This window comes from Oncorhynchus gorbuscha, unplaced genomic scaffold (assembly GCF_021184085.1).
Source record: "Oncorhynchus gorbuscha isolate QuinsamMale2020 ecotype Even-year unplaced genomic scaffold, OgorEven_v1.0 Un_scaffold_1011, whole genome shotgun sequence".
Classification (NCBI taxonomy): domain Eukaryota; kingdom Metazoa; phylum Chordata; class Actinopteri; order Salmoniformes; family Salmonidae; genus Oncorhynchus; species Oncorhynchus gorbuscha.
The window spans coordinates 100,102-116,372 of record NW_025745925.1 but is presented as its reverse complement, the minus strand read 5'-3'; the positions used below and the strand labels follow the sequence as shown (position 1 = coordinate 116,372).

Genomic DNA, 16,271 nt, shown 5'->3' with positions numbered 1-16,271 from the left:
GACCTGCAGTAAGTCCTCACCTCCTCCTCTCTGCCCTGTCCCTTGCAGGAGGAACCTGAACTATTTCTCCAGTGCCTACACAGCAGCAGTCAGTGCTGTGGACCCAGATGCAGGACACGGCGAGCTGGTCATCAAAGTCCCCTCGGAGCTGTGGAAGCAAGGAGACGGTACATACAGGACCTCGTCTTGTTCCAGTCAAATGTTGTCTCTGAATTGGGTTCATCTACGTTATGACCTTCTTTGGTGAATGACTGACCTCCGTTGCATCGGACTTGAGTCTTGCGTCTTGGGACTTGGGACTTGAGTCTTGGGACGTGAGTCTTGGGACGTGAGTCTTGGGACGTGAGTCTTGGGACGTGAGTCTTGGGACGTGAGTCTTGGGACGTGAGTCTTGGGACGTGAGTCTTGGGACGTGAGTCTTGGGACGTGAGTCTTGAGTCTTGGGACGTGAGTCTTGAGTCTTGGGACGTGAGTCTTGAGTCTTGGGACGTGAGTCTTGGGTCTTGAGTCTTGGGACTTGAGTCTTGAGTCTTGGGACTTGAGTCTTGGGACTTGGGTCTTGAGTCTTGAGTCTTGGGTCTTGAGTCTTGGGACTTGAGTCTTGGGTCTTGAGTCTTGGGACTTGAGTCTTGGGACTTGAGTCTTGGGACTTGGGACTTGGGGCTTGGGGCTTGGGGCTTGGGGCTTGAGTCTTGGGGCTTGGGGCTTGGGGCTTGGGGCTTGAGACTTGGGGCTTGGGGCTTGAGTCTTGGGGCTTGGGGCTTGAGACTTGGGGCTTGGGGCTTGAGACTTGGGGCTTGAGTCTTGGGACTTGGGACTTGGGACTTGAGTCTTGGGACTTGGGACTTGAGTCTTGGGACTTGGGACTTGAGTCTTGGGACTTGGGACTTGGGGCTTGAGACTTGGGGCTTGAGACTCGATTCTGTAGTTTGAATATAAAGGTTCAAGGCTTATTCTGATAGCCCGGTTGCTTTAAGGAAGCTTTAAAGTATTGTTTATGTATAATTGAACTTAGTGCCCTGTAAATAAATGACTGTTTCTATGTCTTCAGAGATGAATGTGCTGAAGGTGTACATAGAGTTCTCTCTGGACCAGCCTAAAGGAGGCCTTCACTTTGTGGTGCCTGACGTAGAGGGGAGCATGGCTGAGAGAGGAGCACACGTCTTCTCCTTCGGATACCAGAACTCCACAAGGTGGGAAGGGAGACATTGATTGGTGTCATATTGAGATGGCTGGCCTAGTGTCTCTCTCTGTCATTCTCTCTCTTCTCTTTCTCTCTCTCTTTCCCCTCTCCTCTTTCTCTCTGTCATTCTCCTCTCTCTTCTCTTTCTCTCTGTCATTCTCCTCTCTCCTCTTTCTCTCTGTCATTCTCTCTCTTCTCTTTCTCTCTGTCATTCTCTCTCTCTTCTCTTTCTCTCTCTCTTTCTCCTCTCTTCTCTTTCTCTCATTCTCCTCTCTCTTCTCTTTCTCTCTGTCATTCTCTCTCTCTTCTCTTTCTCTCTGTCATTTTCTCTCTCTTCTCTTTCTCTCTGTCATTCTCTCTCTCTTCTCTTTCTCTCTGTCATTCTCTCTCTCTTCTCTTTCTCTCTGTCATTCTCTCTCTCTTCTCTTTCTCTCTGTCATTCTCTCTCTCTTCTCTTTCTCTCTCTCTTTCTCCTCTTTCTCCTCTCTCTTCTCTTTCTCTCTGTCATTCTCTCTCCCTGTTCTCTGTCTCTGTCATTCTCTCTCCCTGTTCTCTGTCTCTGTCATTCTCTCTCTCCCTGTTCTCTGTCTCTGTCATTCTCTCTCCCTGTTCTCTGTCTCTGTCATTCTCTCTCCCTGTTCTCTGTCTCTGTCATTCTCTCTCCCTGTTCTCTGTCTCTGTCATTCTCTCTCCCTGTTCTCTGTCTCTGTCATTCTCTCTCCCTGTTCTCTGTCTCTGTCATTCTCTCTCCCTGTTCTCTGTCTCTGTCATTCTCTCTCTCCCTGTTCTCTGTCTCTGTCATTCTCTCTCCCTGTTCTCTGTCTCTGTCATTCTCTCTCCCTGTTCTCTGTCTCTGTCATTCTCTCTCTCTTCTCTTTCTCTCTCTCTTTCTCCTCTTTCTCCTCTCTCTTCTCTTTCTCTCTGTCATTCTCTCTCCCTGTTCTCTGTCTCTGTCATTCTCTCTCCCTGTTCTCTGTCTCTGTCATTCTCTCTCCCTGTTCTCTGTCTCTGTCATTCTCTCTTCTCTTTCTCTTTCTTTCTCTCTTTCTCCTCTCTCTTCTCTTTCTCTCTGTCATTCTCTCTCCTGTTCTCTGTCTCTGTCATTCTCTCTCCCTGTTCTCTGTCTCTGTCATTCTCTCTCTCTGTTCTCTGTCCTCTTCTCTGTTCTCTGTCTCTGTCATTCTCTCTCCCTGTTCTCTGTCTCTGTCATTCTCTCTCCCTGTTCTCTGTCTCTGTCATTCTCTCTCCCTGTTCTCTGTCTCTGTCATTCTCTCTCCCTGTTCTCTGTCTCTGTCATTCTCTCTCCCTGTTCTCTGTCTCTGTCATTCTCTCTCCCTGTTCTCTGTCTCTGTCATTCTCTCTCCCTGTTCTCTGTCTCTGTCATTCTCTCTCTCCCTGTTCTCTGTCTCTGTCATTCTCTCTCCCTGTTCTCTGTCTCTGTCATTCTCTCTCCCTGTTCTCTGTCTCTGTCATTCTCTCTCCCTGTTCTCTGTCTCTGTCATTCTCTCTCCCTGTTCTCTGTCTCTGTCATTTCTCTCTCCCTGTTCTCTGTCTCTGTCATTCTCTCTCCCTGTTCTCTGTCTCTGTCATTCTCTCTCCCTGTTCTCTGTCTCTGTCATTCTCTCTCTCTTCTCTTTCTCTCTCTCTTTCATCTCTTTCTCTCTCTCTTCTCTTTGTCTCTGTCATTCTCTCTCCCTGTTCTCTGTCTCTGTCATTCTCTCTCCCTGTTCTCTGTCTCTGTCATTTCTCTCTCCCTGTTCTCTGTCTCTGTCATTCTCTCTCCCTGTTCTCTGTCTCTGTCATTCTCTCTCCCTGTTCTCTGTCTCTGTCATTCTCTCTCTCTGTTCTCTGTCTCTGTCATTCTCTCTCCCTGTTCTCTGTCTCTGTCATTCTCTCTCCCTGTTCTCTGTCTCTGTCATTCTCTCTCCCTCTTTTCTCTGTCTCTGTCATTCTCTCTCTCTCTTCTCTGTCTCTGTCATTCTCTCTCCCTGTTCTCTGTCTCTGTCATTCTCTCTCCCTGTTCTCTGTCTCTGTCATTCTCTCTCTCCCTGTTCTCTGTCTCTGTCATTCTCTCTCCCTGTTCTCTGTCTCTGTCATTCTCTCTCCCTGTTCTCTGTCTCTGTCATTCTCTCTCCCTGTTCTCTGTCTCTGTCATTCTCTCTCCCTGTTCTCTGTCTCTGTCATTCTCTCTCCCTGTTCTCTGTCTCTGTCATTCTCTCTCCCTGTTCTCTGTCTCTGTCATTCTCTCTCCCTGTTCTCTGTCTCTGTCATTCTCTCTCCCTGTTCTCTGTCTCTGTCATTCTCTCTCTCCCTGTTCTCTGTCTCTGTCATTCTCTCTCTCCCTGTTCTCTGTCTCTTGGTTGTTCTCTCCTCTTTCTCTCTGTCATTCTCTCTACTCTCTCTCTTTCTTTCCCTCTCATTCTCCTCTATGTAATACTATCAGATATGTTGTCACAAGCCTCATCCTTCTTGCTCCTTGACTACCTACACTCTTGTCCACCGGTCTTCCTCTCCCAGGTTCTGGTTCCCCTGTGTGGACTCGTACTCTGAGCTGTGCACCTGGAAGCTGGAATTCACAGTGGATGCCTCTATGGTAGCTGTGTCCTGTGGGGACTTGGTAGAGACTGTCTATACCCATGACATGAGGAAGAAGACCTTCCACTACGTCCTCCCCATCCCCACCGCCGCCTCCAACATCTCACTGTCTGTCGGGCCCTTTGAGATCCTGGTCGACCCCTACATGCATGAAGTACTGTGTGTGTGGAAAAGCATTGCATAGAAACCCAGCATTACCCATCACAATGGATTTATGTAGACGCCTGTAGTGTAGTGTGTTCTGAAAGGAGAATGGATTTAGTAGAAGCCAGTAGGGTGTTCTGAATGGAATTAGGAGAAGCCAGTAGGGTGTTCTGAAAGGAGAATGGATTTAGTAGAAGCCAGTAGGGTGTTCTGAATGGATTTAGTAGAAGCCAGTAGGGTGTTCTGAATGGATTTAGTAGAAGCCTGTAGTGTGTTCTGAATGGATTTAGTAGAAGCCTGTAGTGTGTTCTGAATGGATTTAGTAGAAGCCAGTAGGGTGTTCTGAATGGAATTAGGAGAAGCCAGTAGGGTGTTCTGAAAGGAGAATGGATTTAGTAGAAGCCAGTAGGGTGTTCTGAATGGATTTAGTAGAAGCCAGTAGGGTGTTCTGAATGGATTTAGTAGAAGCCTGTAGTGTGTTCTGAATGGATTTAGTAGAAGCCAGTAGGGTGTTCTGAATGGATTTAGTAGAAGCCAGTAGGGTGTTCTGAAAGGAGAATGGATTTAGTAGAAGCCAGTAGGGTGTTCTGAATGGATTTAGTAGAAGCCAGTAGGGTGTTCTGAATGGATTTAGTAGAAGCCAGTAGGGTGTTCTGAATGGATTTAGTAGAAGCCAGTAAGGTGTTCTGAATGGATTTAGTAGAAGCCAGTAGGGTGTTCTGAATGGATTTTGTAGAAGCCAGTAGGGTGTTCTGAATGGATTTAGTAGAAGCCAGTAGGGTGTTCTGAATGGATTTAGTCGAAGCCAGTAGGGTGTTCTGAATGGATTTAGTCGAAGCCAGTAGGGTGTTCTGAATGGATTTAGTAGAAGCCAGTAGGGTGTTCTGAATGGATTTAGTAGAAGCCAGTAGGGTGTTCTGAATGGAGAATGGATTTAGTAGAAGCCAGTAGGGCGTTCTGAATGGATTTAGTAGAGGCCAGTAGGGTGTTCTGAATGGATTTAGTAGAGGCCAGTAGGGTGTTCTGAATGGATTTAGTAGAGGCCAGTAGGGTGTTCTGAATGGATTTAGTAGAAGCCAGTAGGGTGTTCTGAATGGATTTAGTAGAGGCCAGTAGGGTGTTCTGAATGGATTTAGTAGAGGCCAGTAGGGTGTTCTGAATGGATTTAGTAGAAGCCAGTAGGGTGTTCTGAATGGATTTAGTAGAGGCCAGTAGGGTGTTCTGAATGGATTTAGTAGAAGCCAGTAGGGTGTTCTGAATGGATTTAGTAGAGGCCAGTAGGGTGTTCTGAATGGATTTAGTAGAAGCCAGTAGGGTGTTCTGAATGGATTTAGTAGAGGCCAGTAGGGTGTTCTGAATGGATTTAGTAGAGGCCAGTAGGGTGTTCTGAATGGATTTAGTAGAAGCCAGTAGGGTGTTCTGAATGGATTTAGTAGAGGCCAGTAGGGTGTTCTGAATGGATTTAGTAGAAGCCAGTAGGGTGTTCTGAATGGATTTAGTAGAGGCCAGTAGGGTGTTCTGAATGGATTTAGTAGAGGCCAGTAGGGTGTTCTGAATGGATTTAGTAGAAGCCAGTAGGGTGTTCTGAATGGATTTAGTAGAAGCCAGTAGGGTGTTCTGAAAGGAGAATGGATTTAGTAGAAGCCCGTAGAGGCAGGCAACCATGTAGGGCAAAATATGTTGACATATACACTGAGTGTACAAAACATTAGGAACACCTTCGTCGGGACATGGACTCTACAAGGTGTTGAAAGCGTTCCACAGGGATGCTGGCCCATGTTGACTCCAATGCTTCCCACAGTTGTTTCAAGTTGGCTGGATGTCCTTTGGGTGGTGGACCATTCTTGATCCACACGGGAAACTGTTGCGTGTGAAAAACCCAGCAGCGTTGCAGTTCTTGACACAAATCGGTGCGCCTGGCACCTACTACCATAACACCGTTCAAAGGCACTTAAATATTTTGTCTTGCCATTCACAAGGTCAGTCTATGTCATGGAACTAGCAGGTGTTCTTTATGTTTTGTTCACTCAGTGTGTATTTAAGCAGATTTCCTTTACACCTACGACCACTAGGTGAAGAATGACTCATTATACTCTGTAAGTTGAAGCAGCGTCAAGGATGTGTGAATCAGTCTGGGAAACTCGGCGTGCGATGCTGACATATATTGTCCAAGATGGTTTCTCTTCAAATATACGTTTGGATAGAATAGAATACAACAGCAACAGAATAAGAGTATCACCCCCCTCGTCGTTAACCTAGGAGCTCGTCAGTAACCTAGGAGCTCGTCAGTAACCTAGGAGCTCGTCAGTAACCTAGGAGCTCGTCGTTAACCTAGGAGCTCGTCGTTAACCTAGGAGCTGGTCGGTAACCTAGGAGCTCGTCGGAAACCTAGGAGCTCGTCGGTAACCTAGGAGCTCGTCGGTAACCTAGGAGCTCGTCAGTAACCTAGGAGCTCGTCAGTAACCTAGGAGATTAACCTAGGAGCTGTCGTTAACCTAGGAGCTCGTCGTTAACCTAGGAGCTCGTCGTTAACCTAGGAGCTCGTCGGTAACCTAGGAGCTCGTCGGTAACCTAGGAGCTCGTCGGTAACCTAGGAGCTCGTCGGTAACCTAGGAGCTGTCGTTAACCTAGGAGCTCGTCGTTAACCTAGGAGCTCGTCGTTAACCTAGGAGCTCGTCGGTAACCTAGGAGCTCGTCGGTAACCTAGGAGCTCGTGGTTAACCTAGGAGCTCGTCGTTAACCTAGGAGCTCGTCGTTAACCTAGGAGCTCGTCGTTAACCTAGGAGCTCGTCGTTAACCTAGGAGCTCGTCGGTAACCTAGGAGCTCGTCGGTAACCTAGGAGCTCGTCGGTAACCTAGGAGCTCGTCGTTGTTATTTGGATTTGTTTCCTAAGAACAGCGTGGTAACTGAGAGATTATTGAAATTATATTTCATCATCGTATTCAGTACCAGGCATAAATTGAGCAAAGCTTTGGCATAGCTGAGAGCGTCTCAGAGGGAACCTCTGTAGTGTTGCTGCGTTGACACCTGTTTAAAGATATTTTCCCCTTTTCCCAGGTCACCCACTTCTGCTTACCCCAGCTCCTGCCCCTGTTGAAACACTCCATGTCCTACCTGCATGAGATCTTTGAGTTCTACGAGGAGATCCTGACCTGTCGATATCCTTACTCCTGCTTCAAGACTGTGTTTGTGGACGAGGCCTACGTCCAGGTGTCTTCCTACGCGTCGATGAGCATCTTCAGGTGGCTACAGTCTCTTGTGTCTAGTCCTGATGCTGTTCTTTATGTGGCTTTACTCTCCCATCAACAACACATTTTTACTTTGGAACGATGTTTCACAACGTTTGGATATTTACATTGTATTGTTGAAACTTTTCACTGTTTGTTTTTAACTTTTTACATTTTCCACGAGTTTGTCACTGAAAATATTTTGATTAGGAGGTCCAATTAAATTCAGATTTATTACGTTAATATTTACTCTGTTAAGACCTGCACCTCAGGTGCTTTTGCAGTTTCCCTCTGTGACAAAGAACAGCTCTCCTCAACCATTCACTTCTCGCTTTCCCTTTTCATAATGCTGACTTGTTTTGGCACAAGTCAAACTGAACATGGTTTTTCTTCTCCCTTACCCCCTCTCGCTTATCCCTCTCTCTCTCTCTCTTCCCCTCTCCCTTATCCGTCTCTCTCCCTTGCCCGTCTCTCTCTCTGTCTCTCTCTGTCTGTCTCTCTCTCTCTCTCTGTTTCTCTCTCTGTTACATCTCTGTCTGTCTGTCTCTGTCTGTCTGTCTCTCTGTCTGTCTCTCTCTCTCTCTCTGCCTCTCTCTTCCTCTCTCCTCTCAGTACTAATCTGCTCCACAGTGCCATGATCATAGACCAGACTCCCCTGACCAGACAGTGTTTAGCTCAGGCCCTGGCCCAGCAGTTCTTTGGCTGCTTCATCTCCAGGATGTCCTGGTGAGTAACGTACTGAGTAATACCTGACGGAATATAGTGGAGTGGTGGAGCAGCCTACAGATACCACACACACACACACACACGTCAAACGTAAGAAGCACTCCTGATTCAACCTAGGAGCTCGTCGGTAACCTAGGAGCTCGTCGGTAACCTTGGAGCTCGTCGGTAACCTAGGAGCTCGTCGGTGGCCTAGGAGCTCGTCGGTGGCCTAAGAGCTCGTCGGTAACCTAGGAGCTCGTCTGTTGCCTTGGAGCTCGTCTGTGGCCTTGGAGCTCGTCGGTAACCTAGGAGCTCGTCGGTAACCTAGGAGCTCGTCGGTGGCCTAGGAGCTCGTCGGTGGCCTAGGAGCTCGTCGGTAACCTAGGAGCTCGTCTGTGGCCTTGGAGCTCGTCGGTAACCTAGGAGCTCGTCTGTGGCCTTGGAGCTCGTCTGTGGCCTTGGAGCTTGTCGGTAACCTAGGAGCTCGTCGGTGGCCTAGGAGCTCGTCGGTGACCTAGAAGCTCGTCGGTGGCCTTGGAGCTCGGTTTGGAGCTCGGCGGTAACCTAGGAGCTCGTCGTTAACCTAGGAGCTCGTCGTTAACCTAGGAGCTCGTCGGTAACCTAGGAGCTCGTCGGTGGCCTAGGAGCTCGTCGGTAACCTAGGAGCTCGTCTGTTGCCTTGGAGCTCGTCTGTGGCCTTGGAGCTGTCGGTAACCTAGGAGCTCGTCGGTAACCTAGGAGCTCGTCGGTGGCCTAGGAGCTCGTCGGTAACCTAGGAGCTCGTCGGTGGCCTAGGAGCTGTCGGTAACCTAGGAGCTTGTCTGTGGCCTTGGAGCTCGTCGGTAACCTAGGAGCCGTCTGTCTCCTTGGAGCTGTGGCCTTGGAGCTCGTCGGTAACCTTGGAGCTCGGCGGTAACCTAGGAGCTCGTCGGTTCTTAGGAGCTCGGCGAAAAAGCTCCGGTAACCTAGGAGCCTCGGTGGCCTAGGAGCTCGTCGGTGGCCTAGGAGCTCTTTTCGGTGGCCTAGGAGCTCGTCGGTGGCCTAGGAGCTTGTGGTGGTCAGGATTTTCAAGCCGGTGGCCGAGGAAGTCAGTGTTACTTGATTTGTTTCTAAGAACAGCGTGGTAACAGGGTTCTTATCCAGATTTTTAGAAGTCTGGATTTACGGCCAGTATTCATTAAATTAGTCTGAGTTACAGAGAGATTATTGAAATGATATTTCATCATCGTATTCGGTACCTTGGCATAAATTGAGCAAAGCTTTGGCATAGCTGAGAGTGTCTCAGTATGATGAATCTGTGTATGTGTTTGGCAACGTGTCTACAGCTGGGGGGGCGGGGGATCGGGGGGCTCTTGGCAAAAGTGCTCTTGCTGTCAGTTAGGGAGGCTGAGGTTTCACGACGTCTTCAAAGGATCACTGCAAACAATGGACCCCCCTGTCTCATTAAGTGTTTCAAACTGAGTCAGATGTGGAAGCTCCACTTAGTCTTATTTCATTGTTCTTGTAGAAAAAGCCCCAGTTGTGTAAGACCTCGGAGAAGTCGAACAGGCCTTTCTCTTTTTGATATGAAAGACCCGTCACCTGCTTGCAATTCATCTTGTGGTGTCATTTATTTTCAAGCCTGTTAATTGAAGTCAGATTGTTTTCTGAAACTGCGCTCGTATCCAGCTTGTAAAGAGAGGTTTAGCACTTTCTGTGTTACAGATTTTCACATGATTTCATCTCATTACATGAAGCTGGCCAGTATTCATTAAATTAGTCTAAGTTAAAACCACCATGGTTGAAGAAAGTATATTGTTTCTCTCTCTCTCTCTGTGGTGTGTGTGTGTGTGTGTGTGTGTGTGTGTGGGTGTGTGTGTGTGTGTGTGTGTGTGTGTGTGTGTGTGTCCACTGTGTGTGTGTGTGTGTGTGTGTGTGTGTGTGTGTGTGTGTGTCCACTGTGTGTGCAATAAAAGGTACGTTAGTAAATGCCAAACGGGTTAAAATGAAGTCATTGTGTGTCGTCTGGCCATCGCCTACCTGTTGTCTGTGTTCAAAGGGCTGATGAGTGGGTGCTGAAGGGGATCTCTGGCTACATCTATGGTCTGTACCTGAAGAAGACCTTTGGAGTGAACCAGTACCGCCACTGGGTCAAAGAGGTAGGGGGTGGAACCAGTACCTCCACTGGGTCAAAGAGGTAGGGGGTGGAACCAGTACCTCCACTGGGTCAAAGAGGTAGGGAGTGGAACCAGTACCTCCACTGGGTCAAAGAGGTAGGGGGTGGAACCAGTACCTCCACTGGGTCAGAGAGGTAGGGGGTGGAACCAGTACCTCCACTGGGTCAAAGAGGTAGGGGGTGGAACCAGTACCTCCACTGGGTCAGAGAAGTAGGGGGTGGAACCAGTACCTCCACTGGGTCAGAGAGGTAGGGGGTGGAACCAGTACCTCCACTGGGTCAGAGAGGTAGGGAGTGGAACTAGTACCTCCACTGGGTCAGAGAGGTAGGGGGTGGAACCAGTACCTCCACTGGGTCAGAGAGGTAGGGGGTGGAACCAGTACCTCCACTGGGTCAGAGAGGTAGGGGGTGGAACCAGTACCTCCACTGGGTCAGAGAGGTAGGGGGTGGAACCAGTACCTCCACTAGATTAGAGAGGTAGGGGGTGGAACCAGTACCTCCACTGGGTCAGAGAGGTAGGGGGTGGAACCAGTACCTCCACTGGGTCAGAGAGGTAGGGGGTGGAACCAGTACCTCCACTGGGTCAGAGAGGTAGGGGGTGGAACCAGTACCTCCACTGGGTCAGAGAGGTAGGGGGTGGAACCAGTACCTCCACTGGGTCAGAGAAGTAGGGAGTGGAACTAGTACCTTCATTAGATTAGAGACACTGTATCTCAGTGCACGAGGTGTAACTGCAGTCCCTGGTTCGAATCCAGGCTGCATCACATCCGGCCGGGATTGGGAGTCCCACAGGGCGGCGCACAATTGGCCCAGCGTCGTCTGGGTTTTGGCCAGGGTAGGCCGTCATTGTAAATTAGAATTTGTTCTTAACTGACTTGCCTCCTTAAATAAAAAATATATTGGTTATGCTGGTCACTCTGCTAAATAAACACATGACTATATTGGTTATGCTGGTCCCATTCTGCTAAATAAACACATGACTATATTGGTTATGCTGGTCCCATTCTGCCAAATAAACACATGACTATATTGGTTATGCTGGTCACTCTGCTAAATAAACACATGCCTATATTGGTTATGCTGGTCCCATTCTGCTAAATAAACACATGACTATATTGGTTATGCTGGTCACTCTGCTAAATAAACACATGACTATATTGGTTATGCTGGTCACTCTGCTAAATAAACACATGACTATATTGGTTATGCTGGTCACTCTGCTAAATAAACACATGACTATATTGGTTATGCTGGTCCCATTCTGCTAAATAAACACATGACTCTATTGGTTATGCTGGTCCCATTCTGCTAAATAAACACATGACTATATGAAGTGTGTTTTTCCCTCAGGAACTGGACAAGATGGTGGAGTACGAGCTGAAGATGGGAGGAGTTCTCTTACACCCGACCTTCGGTGGAGGCAAAGACAAGGACAAGTGAGAGCAGCTCCCTGTTGGTTGGAATGGTCATTTAACATGGCTGATGTATTACATGAGAACCACTTACTTTCAGTGTCAACGCACTTTGATATTTGGCTCCAATGAGGGTGATGAATCTGTTTTAAACTGGGTGGTTCGACCCCTGAATGCTGATTGGCTGACCCGTATCCCACGGGTTTGACAAAACATGTCATTTTACTGCTCTAATTACGTTGCTGTCCAGTTTATAATAGCAATAAGGCACCTCGGTGGTTTGTGGTATATGGCCAATATACCACGGCTGTGTCCAGGCTCTCCGCGATGCGTTGTGGTCAAGAGCAGCCATTAGCCGTGGTATATTGGCCGTATACCACACCCCCCCGTGCCTTATTGCTTAAATAACCTCTTACTTTCAGTGTCAACACACTTTGATTTGTGGCTCCAATGAGGCTGATGAATGTGCTGTCTGTTCTACCAGTCGAAAAAACCACCTATTAGCAAGTAAATGACAGGTTAGACATTCCTGTTGCTACTGCTGTTGAGGGTGTTGGTCTACAAACCTGTATCTCTCACAGAGAAGTGGTGTTCTAGTTTTAATTAAAAACGTATATGCCGATGTAAAGATTTCCACCGCTGTCGGAGAGTAAAACGACAAGTGAAGAGTGGAGTTTATTCATTCCAGCCCAATAAACTCTGGATAAGAGCGTCTGCTAAATGACTTAAATGTAAATGTAAATGTAAACCGCTGGCACCGTCTCAAATCAGACCTCTTTTCTCTCGCTCCTTGAGTGGGCTTGGAGAGCTATCGACACGTTATGCCAACACTTACGCCTGTCTGTGTACCGCCTGTCAATGACTTGGCTAGTAACTTCACGTTGTAGTTTATCTTAAAGTTGCTACAGTTTACAAGCTGAGGAGGAGGAGGGAAGATGGAATGAGTTGTTGTTGAGAAGTAGATGTTCTTTTCTGATTTTAATCTTCCTCCCTCTCTTTCTCTCCCCCCTCTACTCTCTCCTCGTCCCTCACTCTCTCCCTCTCATCTCTCTCTTTCTCCCTCCCTCCCCCTTCTCATCTCTCTTTCTCCTCATCCCTCTCTCTCGCTCCCTCCTCTCTCTCCTCTCTTTCTCCTCATCCCTCACTCTCTCCCCCCTCCCTCCCTCTCGTCTCTCTCTCTCCCTCTCTTAGCCCTACCCCTCACCTCCACTTCTCCATCAAGCACCCTCACACCCTGTCCTGGAAGTACTATAAGATGTTCCAGTGTAAAGCCCACCTGGTCATGAGGCTCATTGAGAACAGGATCAGCATGGAGTTCATGCTGCAGGTGAGCGATTTTATAATCAATTTAATAATCCATCCATCATCTAGTATACAAGCTGGTTCTGGTAAACATCTGGCCACACGTGAAGTCTAGCTGTTTAAACACTAATACCTACAGGGATTCAACACTGGAGTTTATTCATACTACACTACAATGCAGAGTCTGGGTCATTCCAGTTCAACTACTACTTTCATGGAGGAAAGCATTTTCAATCCTCAAATCATCCGATCCCAGCACTCCATCATATCCCATCACTCCATCAGATCCCATCACTCCATCAGATCCCAGCACTCCATCAGATCCCAGCACTCCATCATATCCCAACACTCCATCATATCCCATCACTCCATCAGATCCCATCACTCCATCAGATCCCATCACTCCATCAGATCCCAGCACTCCATCAGATCCCAGCACTCCATCAGATCCCAGCACTCCATCATATCCCAGCACTCCATCAGATCCCATCACTCCATCAGATCCCAACACTCCATCAGATCCCAACACTCCATCAGATCCCATCACTCCATCAGATCCCATCACTCCATCAGATCCCATCACTCCATCAGATCCCATCACTCCATCAGATCCCATCACTCCATCAGATCCCATCACTCCATCAGATCCCATCACTCCATCAGATCCCATCACTCCATCAGATCCCATCACTCCATCAGATCCCATCACTCCATCAGATCCCATCACTCCATCAGATCCCATCACTCCATCAGATCCCATCACTCCATCAGATCCCATCACTCCATCAGATCCCATCACTCCATCAGATCCCATCACTCCATCAGATCCCATCACTCCATCAGATCCCAGCACTCCATCAGATCCCAGCACTCCATCAGATCCCAGCACTCCATCAGATCCCAGCACTCCATCAGATCCCAGCACTCCATCAGATCCCAGCACTCCATCAGATCCCAGCACTCCATCAGATCCCAGCACTCCATCATATCCCAGCACTCCATCAGATCCCAGCACTCCATCAGATCCCAGCACTCCATCAGATCCCAGCACTCCATCAGATCCCAGCACTCCATCATATCCCAGCACTCCATCAGATCCCAGCACTCCATCAGATCCCAGCACTCCATCATATCCCAGCACTCCATCATATCCCAGCACTCCATCATATCCCAGCACTCCATCATATCCCAGCACTCCATCATATCCCAGCACTCCATCATATCCCAGCACTCCATCAGATCCCAGCACTACATTGAGTCTTCCCCTGTTCAGCTCCTGAGTCTGACCAGTACAACGTCCTCCCAGAAGTACCAGTCACACATGTGGAGTCAGATACATGAACTAGATTATTCTGTTTCCCATCTGCTAGGTGTTCAACAAGTTACTAAGCCTGGCCAGTACAGCGTCCTCGCAGAAGTACCAGTCACACATGTGGAGTCAGATGCTGGTATCCACCCACAGCTTCCTCAAGTCCATCTCCAACGTGTCGGGGAAGGACATAGGACCCCTCATCAAGCAGTGGGTGTATCCTTTAACCTGTCAATCAGAACACTGGAGGGAAAGGTAACGTGACTATAACACTGTAATAGCAGATTAATGGTTAGGACATAGGACCCCTCATCAACAATGGGTGTATCCTTTCAGCTCCCTCAGCCTGCTTAGCAGAACACTGGAGAGACTGGCCTGGTTAGAACACTAAGAAGTGACTGGCCTGGTTAGAACACTAAGAAGTGACTGGCCTGGTTCGAATACTTAAGAACTGACTGGCCTGGTTAGAACACTAAGAACTGACTGGCCTGGTTAGAACACTAAGGACCGACTGGCCTGGTTAGAACACTAAGGACCGACTGGCCTGGTTAGAACACTAAGGACCGACTGGCGTGGTTAGAACACTAAGGACCGACTGGCGTGGTTAGAACACTAAGGACCGACTGGCCTGGTTAGAACACTAAGGACCGACTGGCCTGGTTGGAACACTAAGGACCGACTGGCCTGGTTGGAACACTAAGAACTGACTGGCCTGGTTAGAACACTAAGGACCGACTGGCCTGGTTAGAACACTAAGAACCGACTGGCCTGGTTAGAACACTAAGGACCGACTGGCCTGGTTAGAACACTAAGGACCGACTGGCCTGGTTAGAACACTAAGGACCGACTGGCCTGGTTAGAACACTAAGGACCGACTGGCCTGGTTAGAACACTAAGAACTGACTGGTGATTGGCCTGTTTATAAAGCCTCTTTAAGCAGTGTAATAATTTAACCCTTCAACAGAAGGACCATATATATGCGTTTTGCATTTTCAGATGACTGATTTTGTATCTTATAAGTTCACCGTAATGTCCAGAGTTGTCAACTGACAAGGAAATGTATTGTAGATGTCAGCAGAAAGGTCTTGTCTGTATGTAATATCAAGACTTTGAATGATTATAATATCCACTATACAACTGGAAATATACCATAGCACCAACGTTTTCCAAAACCATTCCTGTGGTTATTACACTGCAGTAATTTAATGATTCACGCCCGATCGCTCTAGTTATTACGGTGACCTACCATTGTACCCCTGATTGGGATCAGTGCTGTAATTGTTTCAGTTTAGATATTAGCCTTAATTCAAGCCCACAGAGACCAGAGTGCGGTGGTGAAGTTCTTTGGCAGTTTTGCCTTCAACAGGAAACGGAACGTTCTAGAACTGGAGATTCGACAGGACTACACCTCCTCTGGAACACAGAAATATGTGGTCGGTCCTCTTTGAACTGAGTTAACTTTACTGGTGTGCGGGATGGGCGCAGTTAGCACTTTTGGGACTATTCGATTGGTCCCATTGTACCAGCAAAGCTAAATCAAACTACCGCACGTATTTGACATTTTGTGTTTGACCCAAGTCTGAGATTTAGTAGTAAGGTGAATCACTGTCTTTGTTCTGTAGGGACCCATCAAGGTGACAGTCCAGGAGCTGGATGGGTCCTTCAACCACACGCTACAGATCGAAGAGAACAGCCTGAAGCACGACATCCCCTGTCACTCCAAGAGCAGACGGTGAACTCAAGCATCTTGTTTCTGTTATTACTAACACATTCCAATAAGCCTAATGCAATGCCATCTTAGCTGTAGTTTGGAGGATCAAGCCTAATGCAATGCCATCTTAGCTGTAGTTTGGCGGATCAAGCCTAATGCAATGCCATCTTAGCTGTAGTTTGGAGGACCAAGCCTAATGCAATGCCATCTTAGCTGTAGTTTGGAGGACCAAGCCTAATGCAATGCCATCTTAGCTGTAGTTTGGAGGATCAAGCCTAATGTAATGCCTGTTTAGCTGTAGTTTGGAGGACCAAGCCTAATGTAATGCCATCAAGCCATCTTAGCTGTAGTTTGGAAGATCAAGCCTAATGCAATGCCATCTTAGCTGTAGTTTGGAGGACCAAGCCTAATGCAATGCCATCTTAGCTGTAGTTTGGAGGACCAAGCCTAATGCAATGCCATCTTAGCTGTAGTTTGGAGGATCAAGCCTAATGTAATGCTGTCTTAGCTGTAGTTTGGAGGACCAA

At 47.9% G+C, this 16,271-nt stretch overlaps 1 pseudogene; it reads left to right on the top strand.

The window, feature by feature from the left end:
* Nucleotides 1-16,271, top strand: part of LOC124020990 — a 94,414-nt pseudogene that overhangs the window by 3,325 nt on the left and 74,818 nt on the right.